Source organism: Rhinoderma darwinii, chromosome 4 (genome assembly GCF_050947455.1).
Source record: "Rhinoderma darwinii isolate aRhiDar2 chromosome 4, aRhiDar2.hap1, whole genome shotgun sequence".
NCBI classification, from domain to species: Eukaryota; Metazoa; Chordata; class Amphibia; order Anura; family Rhinodermatidae; genus Rhinoderma; species Rhinoderma darwinii.
This window is the reverse complement of record NC_134690.1, coordinates 331,882,736-331,902,265: the sequence shown is the minus strand read 5'-3', so window position 1 is coordinate 331,902,265 and position 19,530 is coordinate 331,882,736. Positions and strand designations below refer to the sequence as shown.

Below are 19,530 nucleotides of genomic sequence, written 5' to 3'. Positions count from 1 at the left end.
TTATGTTTAATAGGACAAATTTGGATGTGAGAAATATTCTATAGATTATGAGTAATGATGTGGAGGGTGTAATTTCTGGGGGAATGGGAATTGTGGGTTATGTTTTGAATGTAGAAATTGTGCCATTAGACAGAAGAAAGTAGATAAAATCTTTAAGTCCTGGGGGCAACCAAGTACCTGTGGGCAATCAGAGCTCTATGAGAAATGGTGACTCCTATAGGTGAAAACGACGGACGTGTATATCTTCCTATTTTTCTGACCACTGACTGTTATTATGTTTTTTTAGAGGGCTTCTTTATGAAAGGTTATTAATAGAGGAAGAGATATGTAGCGTGAGGAGATCATGGTAAGAGCAGATATTTTGCAATATAGGAAATATAGGAATAAATACTATGTTTGATAGGACAAAATATGGACTAACAAATATTATATCGGCTAAACATGATGTTATAAAGGGTGTAATTTCTGGGGGGGGGGTGGATGGGGAATTGTGTGTGTTGTTTTGAATGTAGAAATTGTGTAGGTAGTCAGAAAAAAGTACCGTATTTTTCGGACTATAAGACGCACCTGACCATAAGACGCACCCAGGTTTTAGACAACAGAAAATACGAAAAAAAAAATTTGTTAAAAAATTATTTGTTAAAAAATTATTTATTCTATTTTACCACATTCTGAGAGCCAACATTTTTTTTATATTTGTTTCATCGATTGAGCGGTGGGAGTGCTTATTTTTTTTTCGGGACGAGCTATCGTTTTATTGGCACCATTTTTTGGTGCATACGATTTTTTTGATCACTTTTTTTCTTCATTTCATGTTTTAAGCACTAAGGTGACAAAAAAACTATTTTGATATTTTACATTTTAAAACTCACCGTGCGAGTTAAATAATGGTATATTGTAATAGATCAGACTTTTACGGACACAGCGATACCAAATTATTTTATTTTTTACATTGTGCTTGGGGAAAATGGGAAAAGGTTTTTTTTTAAACTTTTAATATTTATTTATTTTTAAACTCCTGAAAATGTATGTAATATTTTTTTATTTTTTTTACACATTTTATTAGTTCCCCTAGGGGACTTGAACCAGCGGCTACTTGGTTACATGTGGAGTCACTGACAAAGTGTATGCTGTTTCCCTAACTCCCATAGTAGTGAATGGCAGTTACGGAAGCAGCGTAGCATGCGAGCTACGCTGTTTCCGTAACTACTGTTCACTTCTATGGGAGTTACGGAAACAGCGTAGCTCAGCGAGTTACGCTGTTTCAGTAACTCCACATGTAATCAAGTGGCCGGAAGAGCACAGAAAGCTAGAACGGGGTTTAGGGGGTCCGGTTCTAGAGATAGGTGCGGGTCCTGCATCTATCTGACATTTATGACATATCCTGTGGATATGTCATAAATGTCCTTCATAGAAAAACCCCTATAAATGCTGCGGTCGCTATTGACCACGGCATTTAACTATTTAAAGGGGTTTGCCATAAAACACATGTATCCCCTATCCACAGGATAGGGGCTACATGTGAGATCGCTGGGGGTCTGACCGCTGGGACCCCCAGCAATAAGGAGAACAGGGGAGCGAAAGTCACCCAAAGCACTACATGAGAAGCCTGGACTTCCGGATTCTGTGTCCGGCTTATCTGTTCCGCAGCTCCATAGAGATCAATGGAGAGCCGCTCATGCATGCGCAGAAGAATCAAATTGATCTTTATGAAGCTGCCGGACACAGAACGCGGAAGTCACAGCTTCTCGTGCAGCGGTCTTGGTAACTTTCGATCCCCGTTTTACTTATCGATCACACATGTATCCCCTATCCTGTGGATAGGGAGGATACATGTGTTTTATGGCATAAGCCCTTTAAACTGCCAGGAACAGTGAAATTGCTGTTCCTGGCCGTTATAGCAGCATGTCAAAAGCTGACACCTGCAGTGTATGGAGCGGGCTTAGCGCGTGAGCCCGCTCCATACATCACCCCCCTCCAGATCCATGATGTGCCGACACGTCATGGGTGAAGAAGGGGTTAAGCAAGGAAGCGGTCATGGCGCCCGGCGATGCCGGGTCCCTTGACTGCGGACTATAAGACGCAGGGACTTTACGGTATATATTGGGGGGGGGGCAAAATATCAAAATATAATTCTTGGGGCTATTGCAGTTTTTGAAATTAAGTAATTTGTTGGGGTTTCTAATATTTACACTGCTCAAGGACACTTCAGACCTGATTTAGGCCCCATGCACACGACCGTAGACTTCGTCCGTAATTTAGGACCCATTCATTTCTATGGCCGATAGAAACCTTCCCATATATTTACGGGAAGGTGTCCGTGCCGTAGAAAGACTCTGCAAAAGATAAGACATGTCCTATTTTTTTCTTTTTACAGACTGTGCTCCCATACATTATATGGGAGCACTGGTGTCTGTCCGTGGCCATCAGCAGCCGGCCGTGTGCATGGGGCATTAGTCTTTAAAAAAAAAAATGGTTTTGGAAATTGTCTTGAAAATGTGAAAATTGCTGCTAAACTTATAGAATTCTAACGTTCTAAAAAAATAAAAGGATATTTAGAAAATGATGCCAACATAAAGTAGACAAATGAGAAATGATAATTATTAAGTATTTTGGTGGTATCATTATCTGTGTTACAAGCAGAGAAATGCAAATTTTCTTCCACATTTTCAATAGATTTTGGTGTTTTTTTAAATAAAATTAGAATGCATCAACCAAAATTTAGCCCTAACATAAAGTACAAACTGTCATGAAAACACAACCCCAGAATCGCTTGGATAAGTAAAAGCATTACAATGTTATTACCACATAAAGGGACACATGTCAGATTTTAAAAATGTGGCTGTGTCAGAAAGGTAAAAACTGGCTGCGGTGGTTAGGGGTTAAAATTCCAAGCAGTGATCTGATTGGTTGCTGTGGTTGACTATGACATTTATTGCCTCAATGTTTAAGCCACGCCCCTTTTTAATCAGCAGTTCTACTGTCAGTTCCACAGATTGTCCGACATACATCACATGAAGATGACTGCCACTGTCTGCCACAAGGATGAAAACTGTTTGTACTAGCAGATACATGGAGAGCAAAGCGCTGACAATGTGAAGGTAAGGAGGATCAATGTGACTCTGTTGCCCGAGGGCATAGTTGTAAGGCACCTAGCATCTGGAGCACATAACCTACAAGCCCCCCTAGCTCTGCCCCTTCATAGGGGTACAAGGGTACATATAAATTTAATGCCAGCCTTGCTCCCAAATGGTCTGGATCCAATGGGACAGTCAGAGGGACAGTTTAGGTATTTTTTAGAACAGCGCAGCCACTGTTACACTGATTGCCATGGTAGCAGCAGCCATTTTGCTAGAGTCAGTTAGAGGGAGTGAGCATGCAGCTACTAGACATGAATGTAGACAGAGCGCTAATAACAAGGTCAAGTTCACAACATGGAAAATTATTGCCGCCCCTCACCCTAGAAAGAGCTTGGAAATAGTAAAATCTAATGGCCCCCTACATACAACTTGTATAGCTATAAAGTGTAAGTCCTACCAATCAGAATACAGTTTTCCTAGCGCTAGTTTAACATTTAACCCCTTCCCTCTTTGGCCGCTTTTGACCTTCCTGACAGAGCCTCATTTTTCAAATCTGACATGTTTCACTTTATATGGTAATAACTCCGGAATGCTTTTACCTATCCAAGTGATTCTGAGATTGTTTTCTCGTGACACATTGGACTTTATGTTACTGCCAAAATTTGCCCGATACATTCAGTATTTAATTGTGAAAAACACCAAAATTTTGCGAAAAATTGCAAAAATTTGCATTTTTCTCAATTTAAATGTATCTGCTTGTAAGACAGGCAGTTATACCACACAAAAATGTTGCTAACTAACATCCCCCATATGTCTACTTTAGATTGGCATCGTTTTTTAAACATAATTTTATTTTTCTAGGACGCTACAAGGCTTAGAACTTTAGCAGCAATTTCTCACATTTTCAAGAAAATTTCAAAATGCTATTTTTACAGGGGCCAGTTCAGTTGTGAAGTGGCTTTGAGGTCCTTAGATATTAGAAACCCCCAATAAATCACCCCATTTTAAAAACTGCACCCCTCAAAGTATTCAAAACAGCATTTAGAAAGTTTCTTAACCCTTTAGACATTGCGCAGGAATTAAGGCAACGTAGAGGTGAAATTTACAAAGTTCATTATTTTTTTCCAGAAATTCATTTTGAATCCATTTTTTTTTGTACCACAGAATGTTTTATCCAAGAAATGCAACTCAATATTTATTGCCCAGGTTCTGCAGTTTTAGGAAATATCCCACATGTGGCTCTAGTGTGCTACTGGACTGAAGCACCGGCCTCAGAAGCAAAGGAGCACCTGGTGGATTTTGGGTCTCCTTTTTATTAGAATATATTTTAGGCACCATGTCAGCTTTGAACAGGTCTTGTGGAACTAAAACAGTGGAAACCCCCCAAAAGTGACCCCATTTGGGAAACTACACCCCTCGAGGAATTTATCTAGGGGTGTAGCAAGCATTTTGACCGGCCAGTTTTTTTGCAAAAATTTTTGGAACTAGGCCATGAAAATGAAAATCTACATTTTTTCAAATAAAATGTAGGTTTAGCTAATTTTTTTTCATTTCCACAAGGACTAAAGGAGAAAAAGCACCACAACATTTGTAGAGCAATTTCTCCCGAGTAAAACAATACCCCACATGTGGTAATAAACGGTTATTTGGACACACAGCAGGGCTTAGAATGGAAAGAGCGCCATTTGGCTCTTGGAGCTGAAATTTAGCAGGAATGGTTTGCGGAGGCCATGTCGCATTTGCAAAGCCCCCTAGGGGACAAAACAGTGGAAACCCCCAACAAGTGACCCCATTTTGGAAACTATACCCCTCGAGGAATTTATCTAGGGGTGTAGCAAGCATTTTGACCGGCCAGTTTTTTTGCAAAAATTTTTGGAACTAGGCCATGAAAATGAAAATCTACATTTTTTCAAATAAAATGTAGGTTTAGCTAATTTTTTTTCATTTCCACAAGGACTAAAGGAGAAAAAGCACCATAAAATTTGTAAAGAAATTTCTCCCGAGTAAAACAATACCCCACATGTGGTAATAAACGGCTGTTTGGATACACGGCAGGGCTTAGAAGGGAAAGAGCGCCATTTGGCTCTTGGAGCTCAAATTTAACAGGAATGGTTTGCGGAGGCCATGTCACATTTGCAAAGCTCCTGAGGGGACAAAACAGTGGAAACCCCCAACAAGTGACCCCATTTTGGAAACTACACCGCATGAGGAAATTATCTAGGGGTACAATGAGCAGTTTGACCCCACAGGTGTTTTACAGAACTTATTGGAAGTAGGCCGTAAAAATGAAAATCTACATTTTTTCAAATAAAATGTAGGTTTAGGTATTTTTTTTTTCATTTCCACAAGGACTGAAGGAGAAAAAGCACCACAACATTTGTAAAGCAACTTCTCCCGAGTAAAACAATACCCCGAATGTGGTCATAAACGGCTGTTTGGACACACGGCAGGGCTCAGAATGGAACTAGCACCATTTGGATTTTGGATAGTGTCTGGGCGCCATGTCACATTTGCTGAGCCCCTGTAGTACTAGTACAGTGGAAACACCCCAAAATTGACTCCATTTGGGAAACTGCACCCACTAAGGAATCATCTAGGGGTATAGTGAAAATTTTGATCCCAAAGGTTTTTTGCTGAATTAATTAGAATTAAGCTATGAAAATGAAAAATCATTTTTTTTTCCAACAAGATGTAGTTTTAGATCAACATTTTTCATTTTTACAAGGAATAGAGAAGAAAAAGCACCCCAACATTTGTAAAGTAATTTCTCCCGAGTACGGTAACACCCCATATGTGGTTATAATCAGCTGTTTACGTATATGGGAGCATTCAGAAGAAAAGGAGCGGTATTTATCTTTTGGAGCGTAGATTTTTCTGGAATGGTTTGCGGACGCCATGTTGCATTTGCAAAACCACTGATGTACCAAACAAAAGTGACCCCGTTTTAGAAACTACACCCCTAAATGCATTTATCAAGGGGTGTAGTGAGAATTTAGACTCCACAGGTGTTTTTCAGAAATGAATACGCAGTGGATGGTGCAAAGTGAAAATTGCAATTTTTCCACTGATCTGCCTATTCACCGCACAATATGTTGTGCCCCTAGAGAATCTTACCCCATAAATTGTTAAGCGGGTTCTCCCGGGTATGGTAATGCCTTACTTGTGGCCATAAATTGCTGTTTGGGCACGCTGTAGGGCTAAGAAGGAATAGACCGCCATTTTGAGCATGGATTTTGCTTGGTAGTTTTGTTTGAGTTTTGCTGGTATTCAGTTTATAATGTGGTGGCATATGTAATCTGTGCGGAGTACATCAGGGGTATATGTAATCTGTGCGGAGTACATCAGGGCATAATAAGAGGGTATAATAATGGGGTAAATAATACAATTATCCATAGATGTGTGTTACGCTGTGACGCGATCCGTTATGCGCAGTCCGGCGTCACACTGATAAACAGTTTTCTTTCTTATCCGCCTTCTGTAACGCTCTGCAGCTTTTGGGGACTTTTTCTCCTTCGTAGTTTGGGAAATATTACTGGGAAAGTTTTGCACTGGTATAATACGGGCGCCCTCGCTTCCAGCGGATGTGCGATGTCCCTTCCCTTTCCTAGTTCCTAAATACTAGGGCCCTGAAACTGAAGGAATGTTCCCCTCCGGCCTGCGCATTGAGATGTTTCATCACCGCATTACTAGTGCCATAACTTTTTTATTTTTCAGTTGATTGAGCGGTGTGCGGGCTTGTTTTTTGCGAGACGGGCTGTAGATTTTATTGGTACCATTTTAGAACACATACCACTTTTTGATCACTTTTTATTTCATTCTTTGGTAAAGGAAATGACCAAAAACAAGCAATTCTGGAATCGTTTTTTATTGTTTTTTTTATCGGCATTCATAGTGCGCCCTAAATTACATGTTAGTTTTATTCTGCGGGTCGATACGATTACGGCGATACCAAATTTATATAGTTTTTTTATGTATTGCGGCTTTTGCACAATAAAATCACTTTTTTTATAAAATCATTTGTTTTCTGTCTCGCCATATTCTAAGACCCATAACTTTTTTATTTTTGCGTGCACTAAACGGTGTCAGGGATTATTTTTTGCGGCACGGATTGTAGTTTTTATTAGTACTATTTTGGAGTAAATGTGACTTTTTGATCACTTTTTATAGCATTTTTTGGAAGGAGATGTGACCTAAAAACAAAGATTCTGGCGTTGTTTTTCATGTTTTTTTTTTACGGCGTTCACCGTGCGGGATAAATTACATAATAGTTTTGTAGTTTGGGTCGTTACGGACGCGGCGATACCAATTATGTATAGTTTTTTAATTTTTACGGTTTTTCCCATAATAAAAGACTTACTATGGGAAAAAAGTCAGTTTAGCTTTATTTTTATTTGAAATGTGTGTGTTTTTATTGTTTTACCACATTTTTATTAACTTTTTTTTACTTTTCTGACATGTCCCACTAGGGGACATGAGGGCCTGATGCCCCGATCGCTACTCTAATACACTGCACTACGTACGTAGTGCAGTGTATTAGCGCTGTCAGTTATTCACTGACAGCAAGCCTATGAGGACTCGCCGAAGGCGGGTCCTCATCGGCTCCCGTACAAGGCAGACTCGGACGCCATTTTCTGGCGTCCGATTGCCACAGCAACCCAGCGATTGCATCACTGGGTTGCCGATCGGGTGAAAACCTATCAGATGCTGCGCTCTATTGAGCGCAGCATCTGAGGGGTTAATCTGTAGGATCGGAGAATAGCTCCGGTCCTGGCAGTTACAGGAGGGTGCCAGCTGTATAATACAGCTGTCACCCCGCGGTGATGGTGCCGGCTCTGCTTCTGAGCCCGCACAATCACTGCGCCGTACATGTACGGCGCTTTGCGGGAAGCACCTCCCGACAGCGCCGTACATGTACGGCGCATGTCGGGAAGGGGTTAAGGTAGTGATCTGTTTGGTTGCTGCGGTCAACATTGACACTTATTAAGGGAGATTTTTTTAAATTGTCTAAAAGAAAAACTGGACTTGTTGACCATAGCAACCAATCAGAGTTCAATGAAAGCTGCACTATGATTGGTTGCTATGGGCAACAAGAACAGCTTTTCTTTTAGGCCTGGATCACACACATGATTTTGCAGGCAGAAAAAAATCTGCCTCAAAATGTAATTTTCCCGTAGCCATTGAGCGTCGTGGGAAAAAAACACAGTGAAAAACGCTTTTTCCGCCACCTATTAATTTCAATAGACGGTCAAAGGTGGAAGTGCGACAAGAAAGGACATGCCGCTTTATTTTCCCGTGTGAGGCTAAAAGCCACCTCGGAAAGAAAATGCCTCCCATTGAAATCAATGAGAGGCGGTTTTGGACGTTTTTGGCGCTGTTTCCGTGTCAAAATCAGCGCCCAAAAAAACTCTGTGTGAACTGGGCCATAGACAATTTCGATAAATGGGGCCAATTGTATCTAAACATAAGCCCCGCTCACATGTTATATATTAGCAGTTACATCCCATGATATATCATTTCCAACTGACATTTCTTCCAGTCTTTTCCAGAGGAACAGTTTAGGTATTGTTTAGAATAATGGGGCCAGTGTTGCACTGGTTGCCATGGTAGCAGTAGCCATTTTGCAAGAGTCAGAGGAAGTGAACATGCGGCTACTAGACCTAAATGCAGACAGTGCGCTGATAACAGGGTAAGGATCACAATATGGAAAATGAAAGATCTGACAGCGAGAGAGTTTATTTATTTATTTATTTTATTTGAGAAAACAATTACTAAAAATTCAATATGAACTTTCGGAATAAGAATATAAATGTACAGCGGATCATAGAATGATTATTATCCATAAATTATACAGCACCAACATATTATGCAGTGCTGTACATTGTAGGATAGAGAGGTACAAAAACAGACCCCAATGCAAAACATTAGAAGTATAAGGGCATGACCAGACGTGGTGGAATTGCTCTGGAATTCCGCAGCGGACAGTCCGCTGTGGAAATCCGCAGTATACACGTTTCTTTATTGCTTTCCACAGCTTTTTAGTTAGGTTCATTTACACGCTGCGGAGCATAGGCTGCAGTGCGGAATTTGGTGTCCGCAGCATACACTGGCTGTTGCGGACGTGTAGCGGACTTGTTGCGGACTCATTGCGGAATTTCTCCTTTGACTTCAATGGAGAGTCAGAATTCCGCAATGAAGTCCGCAGATGTTATGTCTGCTGCGTAGCGTATTGGTTTTACGAACATGATAGTTCTTCATTCGTGGCTGGACCTATGTATTTCTAGGTCTACAGCCAGACTGAGGAAGTCAATGGGGCTCCCATAAATTCGGGTGACTACGTCTGTGCACCCGTAATTACGGGAGCGTTGCTGGGCGACGTCAGTAAATAGTCACTGTCCAGGGTGCTGAAAGAGTTAAACGATCGGCAGTAACTGTTTCAGCACCCTGGACAGTGACTTCCGATCACAATATACATCAACCTGTAAAAAAAATAGACGTTCATACTTACCGAGAACTCCCTGCTTCTTCCTCCAGTCCGGCCTCCCGGGATGACGTTTCAGTCCAAGTGACGGCTGCAGCCAATCACAGGCTGCAGCGGTCACATGGACTGCTGCGTCATCCAGGGAGGTCGGGCTGGATGTCAAGAGAGGGACGCGTCACCAAGGCAACGGCCAGGTAAGTAAGAATTTCTTTTACTTTTACTAGGGAAAGTGCTGTCCCAACTCTCTATCCTGCACTGATAGTGAGAAGGGAAATACTTTCACCTCAATACGCAACGGCTTGTCCGCATCAATTTAACCCGTTAGTGACCGGCCCATCGTGTTTCTACGTCGGTCACTAACGGGCCTTATTCCGATGCCATAGACTTTTTACGTCGAGCAGGGAGCTGTCAGATCTCCCTGCTCTCAGCTGCTAGAGGCAGCTGAGGGCTGGGAGCGTCCTTGCTCTGCCGTGTGAGATCGATATTAGTATCGATCTCAAACGTTTAACCCCTCAGATGCGGTGCTCAATAGCGAGCACCGCATCTGAGTGGTTTTGGAGAGAAGGAGAGAGCTCCCTCTCTCCCCCACCGACACCCGGCGATACGATCGCCGAGTATCTGTGTCTCCCATGGCAGCCGGGGGTCTAATAAAGGCCCCCAGGCTGCCTGGGGTGAATGCCTGCTAGATCATGCCGCAGGTATGACCTAGCAGATGCCTGTCCTATTGCAGAATCGCATATTATAGTCCCCTAATGGGACTAGTAAAAAAGTGAAAAAAAAGTTTAATAAAGTTAATTTAAAAAAAAATTTGAAAAAAAAATTAAAAACCCAGCTTTTCCCCTTACAAAATGCTTTACTATTAAAAAAACAAAATAAAGTTAAAAAGTTACACATATTTGGTATCGCCGCGTCCGTAATGACCCCGACTATAAATCTATTACATTATTTAACCCGCACGGTGAACGCCGTAAAAAAAAATAATAAAAAACTATGGAAAAATTGCTGTTTTCTGTGAATACTGACTTTAAAAAAAATTAATAAAAAGTGATCAAAAAGTCGCATCTACTCCAAAATGGTACCAATAAAAACTACAAGTCGTCCCGCAAAAAAAAAGCCCTCATACAACTGCATTGGCGAAAAAATAAAACCGTTACGGCTCTTCAAATATGGAGACGCAAAAACAAATAATTTTGAAAAAAAAGGGTTTTTACTGTGTAAAAGTAGTAAGACATACAAAAACTATACAAATTTGGTATCGTTGCAATAGTAACAACCCGCTGAATAAAGTTATTGTGTTATTTATACCACACGGTAAACGGCGTAGATTTAAGACGCGAAAAAGAGCGGCGAAATTTCAGATTTTTTTCTATTCCCCCCAAAAAAAAGTTAATAAAAGTTGATCAATAAATAATATGTACCTAAAAATGGTGCTATTAAAAAATACAACTTGTCCCGCAAAAAACAAGACCTTATACAGCTGTGTCGACGCAAAAATAAGAAGATTATAGCTCTTGGAATGCGACGATTGAAAAACGTAAAAAATAGCTTGGTCATTAAGGTCCAAAATAGGCTGGTCATTAAGGGGTTAATGCCCATTTTAGGCAGAGCCGCAACAGAATCTGCAACGCAGATTATGTGCGGCATTGATGCGGACAGTGGCGGAAAAAATACGCCACGTCTGGTCATGACCTAAAACAAGAGAAGAGAGCCCTTCCCAAAAGAGGAAAGTAAATCGAAGTTGTGGGTCAGGAGTGGCGGGATTATTATTATTCTCTGAAAAACTAAATGTATATTTTAATAGAGACTTTTTCTCATATTTCTCTTTTGTCTTATAGGACGTCTTACATTTGCTAGAAAATATACAACACTTCAAAGCTACAAAGTATCAGTTGTCACATGGAGCTCTATGGGAGAAGAAATGGCTATAGAAGAGGATGAAGACGTAAGTATCCGACCTCTGTAATCTAGACGTGGGAACGATTGACAAGAAAACCAATTAATATCTAGATTACACACAATATGTCCTAGGAGAATAATTGTAGAATATTTATCGAGTAACAAAAAAAATGGATAATATTTCAGCTGTACTAGAAAAAGCCTCATGGAGGAAAGGGAGGGAATTTATAACAGGGATGGATGTTCAACAAGAGGAGAATGACAGGAAATGTGGGAGCAAATATTATGTGTAATAGAACAAATTCTATAGGTTAAAAGTAATGTTGTAGAGAAAGTGTCATTTCTGGGGGGATAAATGAGGGAATGTGTATAATGTTTTGTATGTGAAAATTGCGTCATTAGTCAGAAAAAAGTACGTCAAGTCCTATGGCAACCAAGTACCTGTGGGCAATCAGAGCTCTATGGGAAATGTTGGCTCCTATAGGTGAAAACCACGGACGTGTGTATCTTCCTATTTTTTCTGACCACTGACTTTTAATAATGTTTACAAACCACGTGTGTATCTTCCTATTTTCTCTGACCACTGACTTTTAATAATGTTTTTATTTGTATAGCAATCTTATGTTTAACCCGTTAGTGACCGCCAATACGCCTTTTAACGGCGGCCACTAACGGGCTTTATTCTGATGCATATGCCTTTTTACGGCACTGCATCAGGATAAAGTAAACAGAGCAGGGAGCGTCAAATCTAGAGGCAGGTGAGGGCTGGGAGCGTCCCTGTTCTGCCGGGTGAGATCGATATTAGTATCGATCTCACCTGTTTAACCCTTCAGATGCGTTGCGCAATAGCGTGCACCGCATCTGAGTGGTTTTGGAGAGAGGGAGGGAGCTCCCTCTCTCCCCACCAACACCCGGCGATAAGATCGCCGAGTGTCTGTGTCTCTAATGGCAGCCGGGGGCCTAATAAAGGCCCCCAGGTCTGCCTGGAGCGAATGCCTGCTAGATCATGCCTCTGGCATGACCTAGCAGATGCTTGCCCGTTTTAAACGGACAGGCAGTAATACACTGCAATACAAAAGTTTTGCAGTGTATTACAATAGCGATCGGAGAATTGCATATTATAGTCCCCTAGTGGGACTAGTAAAAAAGTGAAAAAAAAGTTTAATAAAGTTAATTTAAAAAAAAAATGTGAAAAAAATGAAAAACCCAGCTTTTCCCCATACATAATGCTTTACTATTAAAAATACAAAATAAAGTAAAAAAGTTACACATATTTGGTATCGCCGCGTCCGTAACGACCCCGACTATAAATCTATTACATTATTTAACCCGCACGGTGAACGCCGTAAAAAATGTAATAAAAAACTATGGAAAAATTGCTGTTTTCTGTGAATCCTGACAAAAAAAATTTGATAAAATGAGATCAAAAAGTCGCATCTACTCCAAAATGGTACCAATAAAAACTACAAGTCTTGCCGCAAAAAAAAAGCCCTCATACGACCGCATCGGCGAAAAAATAAAAACGTTACGGCTCTTCAAATATGGAGACACAAAAGCAAGTCATTTGGAAAAAAAAACGTTTTTACTATGTAAAAGTAGTAAAACATACAAAAACTATACAAATTTGGTATCGTTGCAATCGTAACAACCCGCTGAATAAAGTTATTGTGTTATTTATATCACACGGTAAACGCCGTTGATTTAAGACGCGAAAAAGAGTGGCGAATTTTCAGTTTTTTTCTATTCCCCCCCAAAAAAAAGTCAATAAAAGTTAATCAATAAATAATATGTCCCCCAAAATGGTGCTGTTAAAAAGTACAACTTGTCCCGTAAAAAACAAGACCTTATACGGCTATGTCGACGCAAAAATAAAAAGGTTATAGCTCTTGGAATGCGACGATGGAAAAACGTAAAAAATGGCTTGGTCATTAAGGTCTAAAATAGGCTGGTCATTAAGGGGTTAATAGGAAAAATTAGGTTGTGACAAATATTCTATAGGTTATGAGTAATAATGAAGAGGGCCTCATTTCTGGGGGATGGATTGGGAATTGTGGGTTTTGTGTTGAATGTGGTAACTGTGTGTCATTGGTCAGAAAAAAGTCAAAACCTTTAAGTCCTGGGGGCAACCAAGTACCTGTGGGCAATCAGAGCTCTATGGGAAATGTTGGCTCCTATAGGTGAAAACAACGGACAAGTGTATCTTCCTATTTTTTTTGACCACTGACTGTTATTTGTTTTTTTTAGAGGATTTATTCATGAAAGGTTATTAACCCCTTCCCGCATGTACGTGATGGAGATCGTGCGGGCACAGAAGCAGTGCCCGCACTATAGCCGCGGGAGCCCGGCTATGACTGACAGCTAGGCTCCCGCTGCAACTGCCGAGATTGAAGAAACCTTAAATCTCAGCCGTTTAACCCATTAAAAGCCACAGTCAATAGTGACCGCAGCATTTAAAACTATAGACAGAGGGAGGGAGCTCCCTCTGTCACCCATCGGCGGCCCGCAAATGCGATCTCCGGCCGCCAACAGGTTTCCATGGCAGCCGGGTGTCTAACAAAGGCATGGCCTAATAGATTGCCTGTCAATTTTACACTGACAGGCAATAATGCTTTGGTATGTTAAGTATACGAAAGTATTACATCTGTGATCAGTGGGACTTAAAAAAATAATTAAAAACAGTCAAATAAAGTTTTTAACAATATTAAAAAAAAATGTGAACAGTAAAAATAAAATAAAACTATTTTTTCCATAAAAGGTGGTTTTATTTAATAAAAGTGTAAAATCAAACATGAAGAGTACACATATATGGATGGTATTGCTGCGATCGTAACAGCAAAAAGAATAGCGTTAACACATTAATTCAACTGTATAGTAAACGCCGTACAAAAAAAACAGCTAAAAACATCATCAAAATCGCTTTTTTTCGGCATTCCCCCACTAAAAAAATATAATAAAAGTTAATCAATAAGTCCCACGCACCCCAAAATAGTAACACTGAAAACTACACCTTGTCCCACAAAAACCAAGCCCTCATATTGCGATATCAATGGAAAAATAATACAGTTATGGCTCTTGGAATACGGTTATGCAAAAATGTATTATTTTTATTTAGTAGGTTTTTTATTGTGCAAACGTAATAAAACATAAAAAACCTAACATATGTGGTATCGTCGTAATCGTACCAACCCATAAAATAAAGGTAACATGGTATTTATGCCGCATGGTGAACGGCATACATTTCAAATGCGAAAAGCAATGCAGGAATAGCGTTCCTTTCAATTCCGTTCCCCCAAAAAAGTTAATAAAAGTTAATCAATATAATATATGCACCAAAAAAATATGCCATTAAAAAACACAACTCCTCCAACAAAAAACAAGCCCTCATACGCCTATGTTGACGGAAAAATAAAAGAGTTATAACTCTTGGAATGTGAAAATAAAAAAGGGTGCTTGGTCATTAAGGCCAAAATAGGCCTGGTCGTTAAGGGGTTAATAGAGGAAGAGATATGTAGCATGGGGAGTTAATTGTAAGTGTGGATATATTGCAATATAGGAAATATGGGAATAAATATTATGTTTGATAGGACAAAATATGGATTAACAGATATTCTATAGCTTAAACATGATGTTGGGGAGGGTGTCATTTCTGGGTGGGGGGGGGTGGATGGGGAATTGTGTGTGATGTTTTGAATGCAGAAATTTTGTCACTGGTCAGAAAAAAGTAGATCAAATCTTTAAGTCCTGTGGACAACCAAGTACCTGTGGGCAATCAGAGCTCTATGGGAAATGGTGGCTCCTATAGGTGAAAACGACGGACGTGAGTATCTTCCTATTTTTTTATGACCACTGACTGTTATTACTTTTTATTATAGTTTTCATTTTTTATGAAAGGTTATTAATAGAGGAAGAGATATGTTTCATGGGGAGATCATTGTGAATGGGAATATTTTGTAATATAGGAAATACGGAATAAATATTTTGTTTGATAGGAAAAAATATGGATTAACATATATTCTATAGGTTAAATTGATTGAAGTTGGTGAGGGCCTCATTTCTGGGGGATGGATGGGGAATTGTGTGTGATAGTTTGAATGTAGAAATTGTTTCATTATTTAGAAAAAAGTAGATCAAATCTTTAAAGGCAATGTGTTGCCAGAAAAACATGTTTTTTTTTTTTAATTAAACATTTAGTGTGTGGGTGATTAAACATTGTTCAAATTTTTTTTATTTTTTTCACGAGATGGGAAATATTATAAATTAATTCTAATTTATAGTATTTCCCATTTCTGGTCACTAGATGGAGCTATTCCCAAAATTGCAGCATTGCAACATTGGGTGAAAAGCCCTCGCTCTAGTGAGCTCTCAGCATCCCCCCCTCCTTTATCCTGGCTAGTGCCGGGATAAATGAGGGGTTTGAACGGTGTAACCTCCTACACTGTGTGTCGCCATTTTTTGAGCTAACACACAGTGTAGTAGGTTTACATACAGTAGTAAACACACACAAACACGGAACATACATTGAAATCTCTTACCTGCTCCTGCCACCGCGGCTCCCTCCGGCCCGTCCGCTCCGTCTGCTGCCGCTGGTCCAAGTGCACAAGTCCGGAAGCCGCGACCGGAAGTAGTAATATTACTGTCCGGCTGCGACTTCCGGTCCACAGGAAAATGGCGCCGGACGGCGCCAATTTCAAATTGGACTGTGTGGGAGCGGCGCATGCGCAGTTCCCACACAGACGCCGTACACACAAGTGAATGGGACGGGAGCCGTTCGCAGTCCCTATGGGACTGTGGCTGCCGTATTCCATGTCTGTATGTGTCGTTAATTGACACATACAGAAATGGAACAAAAAATGGCAGCCCCCATAGGGAAGAAAAAGTGTAAAAATAAGAAAAAGTAAAACACAAACACACAAATAAATATAAACGTTTTTAATAAAGCACTAACATCTTTAACATATAAAAAAATAATTTGTGATGAAACTGTTCCTTTAAGTCCTGGGGGCAACCAAGTATCTGTGGGCAATCAGAGCTCTATGGAAAAAGGTGGCTCCTATAGGTGAAAACAATGGACGTGTGTATCTTCCTATTTTTCCATATTAGAGGAAGAGATATGTTTCATTGGGGGATCATTGTAAATGGGGATATTTTGCAATATAGGAAATATATGAATACATATAATGATTGATAGGACAAAATATAAATTAACAGATAGGTTAAAATGATGTTGGGGAGGGCGTTACACATGATTATGGCCCAATTTGGAGGAGCAGAGATTTTTTTTGGCTTATCAAATAAACCTGTGAAAAATAGTGAAGCTTTAGCAGCCCTATTCAGAGCCTAACAGCTACCTAAAAAGACAGCCATTATAAAAGTCCAGGCATATACAAGGAAACAGTCACCTGAGGTCACAGGTAACATAATGGCAGATGAGGTGGACAGAAGGCTTTAGATTATCTGGGCTGTAACATGCCATAATCAAAAGACTGTTTGGGCCGGTATTTGCATGATCCAGTTGGAGATAGGCGTCAAATTTCACGAAAGGAGAAAATACCACCTGTACCCAAAGGGGAGCAATTCCTAATCTTGGGGATAATTATAATCAAAGTGATCCTTCTATATACAGACAGGAAATATATCATTGCCCCATGGGTAACAAGACTAGTGAACCATGGTGCCTTTTCAATAATTCCCCAAGGTTTGGGGAACTAGCAGATATGATGAAACATCATATGAGTGGCGCCTTTATGCTTCCAAATGATATCTATATATTCTGTGGTCATAATGCCTATCAATGGATACCCATAGGAGTAGAAGGAACCTGTACATTAGCTAGACTCCAGCTACCCACATGGGTATGCGAAAATACTGATTTTCCTTAGAGTAACATACCAAATCATATGTTGTTTAAGAGGGAAGACAACCCAAGTAAGGCTAAATCCCTAGTACATGTTTCCTGGCAAGAAAAGTTAGGCCTATCACTTACACTAGTAGGCACATAATATTGAAAAGCTTGCTGACATATTGCAGAATATGTTTATGATGCTTTAAATATAACTAGCACACTTACCAGTCAGCTTATTTTAGTAACTAATCAGCATGCTTTGGTCCTGGACTATCGGATAACATCCCAAGGCGGTACGTGTCAGATAGTAGGCCCTGCCTGCTGCCATTATATAGAACCCTCTGGACTGTTGCAAGTCAAGTGTGATATCAAGGCGAAGAGGGTTAAGGAAGAGTTCAGGAAAGTTAACTCTCAGGGTGACTGGAATTTGAAATTGCCAGATTGGCTTAGTTGGCTAACAGCTAACTGGTTTAAGGGAATAGGTGCTTGGTTTTACGGAATATTACATGTAGCTTTGCAGGTATTTATTATAAGAATACTGATTTATCTGACTGTCAATCTAATTTTTAGACTGATGACAAAGTCTTGTAATTGTTAGAAAAACCCAACACAGATTAAAGTTCCATGTGTAGAAAAAGGAGTAACATTGGGACATGAAATAACTTCTACATCCTTGCTCCCAGTAGCAGTTCCCATGCCTCGATGGATATGCGTCTACTGTGATGAATGGAACCCCTCTCAAGTTGACATATGCGTCCATTGTGGTTGTCAGGAAGGAATAAGATAATTAGGGATCTGTTTTTTTTTGGCAGGAACACCCCACTCTTAGGTAAATGATTTATAGATGATCTGTGGGAAAGGATCTCAAGGCAAGTTTGATGATCCCACTGTTTATATGGCTACCCGTATAATCCGTGATATACCACAGTTTTGGCTGTAACTCATGATAGGTAGATTCCCCAATCTAATGGCCACTATACTAGTTTAGGAAGGGATAGGAGGATCCAAGTTTTCACCTTCAGAGGATATCGGGTCCCATAGGGATAGAATCGTTGGATGCTATTAGAGTAATTTGTATAAATTGTATAAATTATCAAAAAAACGGCATTATATTCAATTAGATATGTATGAGATATGTATAAGATATGTTTTAAGATTTCCATTCCCTTTCCCCATCATTTGAATACATGGAATTAAGATGACGTCATCTAGCAATCCAAACTAATAAATAGTTGATGTGTTTGAAAGGATTCTAGGAAGAAAGTCATTACCTTATATAGAAGTATTTTTGAATGCATGCATTTGTATACATGGCATTGGTTAATGTGTGTTAAGTGAAAGCGTGAACCTATAAATAAAGGCTCCGTTCACAGCCATTTTAGATTTCTGTACATCAAACCATTGTATGTGAAATCTCTGCCGATCTGTCATTTTTGTGAATTTGATTGAATCCTGGACAAATTCTGTTATCAACAAAAGGAACTTAAGGTTGATGGAGATCACTCTAACACTTCCGTTTTCTTCTGTCCACTGACTGTTTTTAATGTTTATATTTGTACAGGGGTGTTATGTTTAATAGGACAAATTAGGATGTGACAAATATTCTATAGATTATGAGTAATGATCTGGATGGTGTCATTTCTGGGGGGATGGGAATTGTGGGCTATGTTTTGAATGTAGAAGCCAGAAGAAAGTAGATCATATCTTTATGTCTTTGGGGCAACCAAGTACCTGTGGGCAATCAGAGCTCTATGGGAAATGGTGGCTGATATAGGTGAAAACGACAGACATGTGTATCTTCCTATTTTTTCTAACCACTGACTGTTTTTAAAGTTTTTATTTGTACAGGGGGTGTTATGTTTAATAGGACAAATTAGGATGAGACAAATATTCTATAGGTTATGAGTAATGATGTGGAGGGTGTAATTTCTGGGGGGATGGATTGGGAATAGTGGGTTATGTTAGGAATGTAGAAATTGTGTCATTAGTCAGAAAAAAGTAGATCAAATCTTTAAGTCCTGGGGGCAACCAAGTACTTGTGCACAATCAGAGTTCTATGGAAAATGGTGGCCCCTATAGGTGAAAACAACGGAATTGAGTATACTCCTATTTTTTCTGACCACTGACTGTTATTATGTTTTTTTAAAGGGCTTCCTTATGAAAGGTTATTAATAGAGGAAGAGATATGTAGCGTTGGGAGATCATTGTAAGTGCGGATATTTTGCAATATAGGA

The 19,530-nt window shown here is 39.8% G+C and overlaps 1 long non-coding RNA gene across 2 annotated transcripts in view; it reads left to right on the top strand.

Moving 5' to 3' along the window:
- The first annotated feature begins 3,000 nt into the window (after positions 1-3,000).
- The window catches only part of LOC142761249 (uncharacterized), a 105,823-nt gene continuing 89,293 nt past the window's right edge, over positions 3,001-19,530 (top strand). For both annotated transcript variants that reach the window (XR_012883581.1, XR_012883582.1), the window contains exons 1-3: positions 3,001-3,101; positions 8,617-8,766; positions 11,394-11,500. This is a non-coding gene — a long non-coding RNA (uncharacterized LOC142761249). The remainder of the gene's footprint in view (positions 3,102-8,616; positions 8,767-11,393; positions 11,501-19,530) is intronic.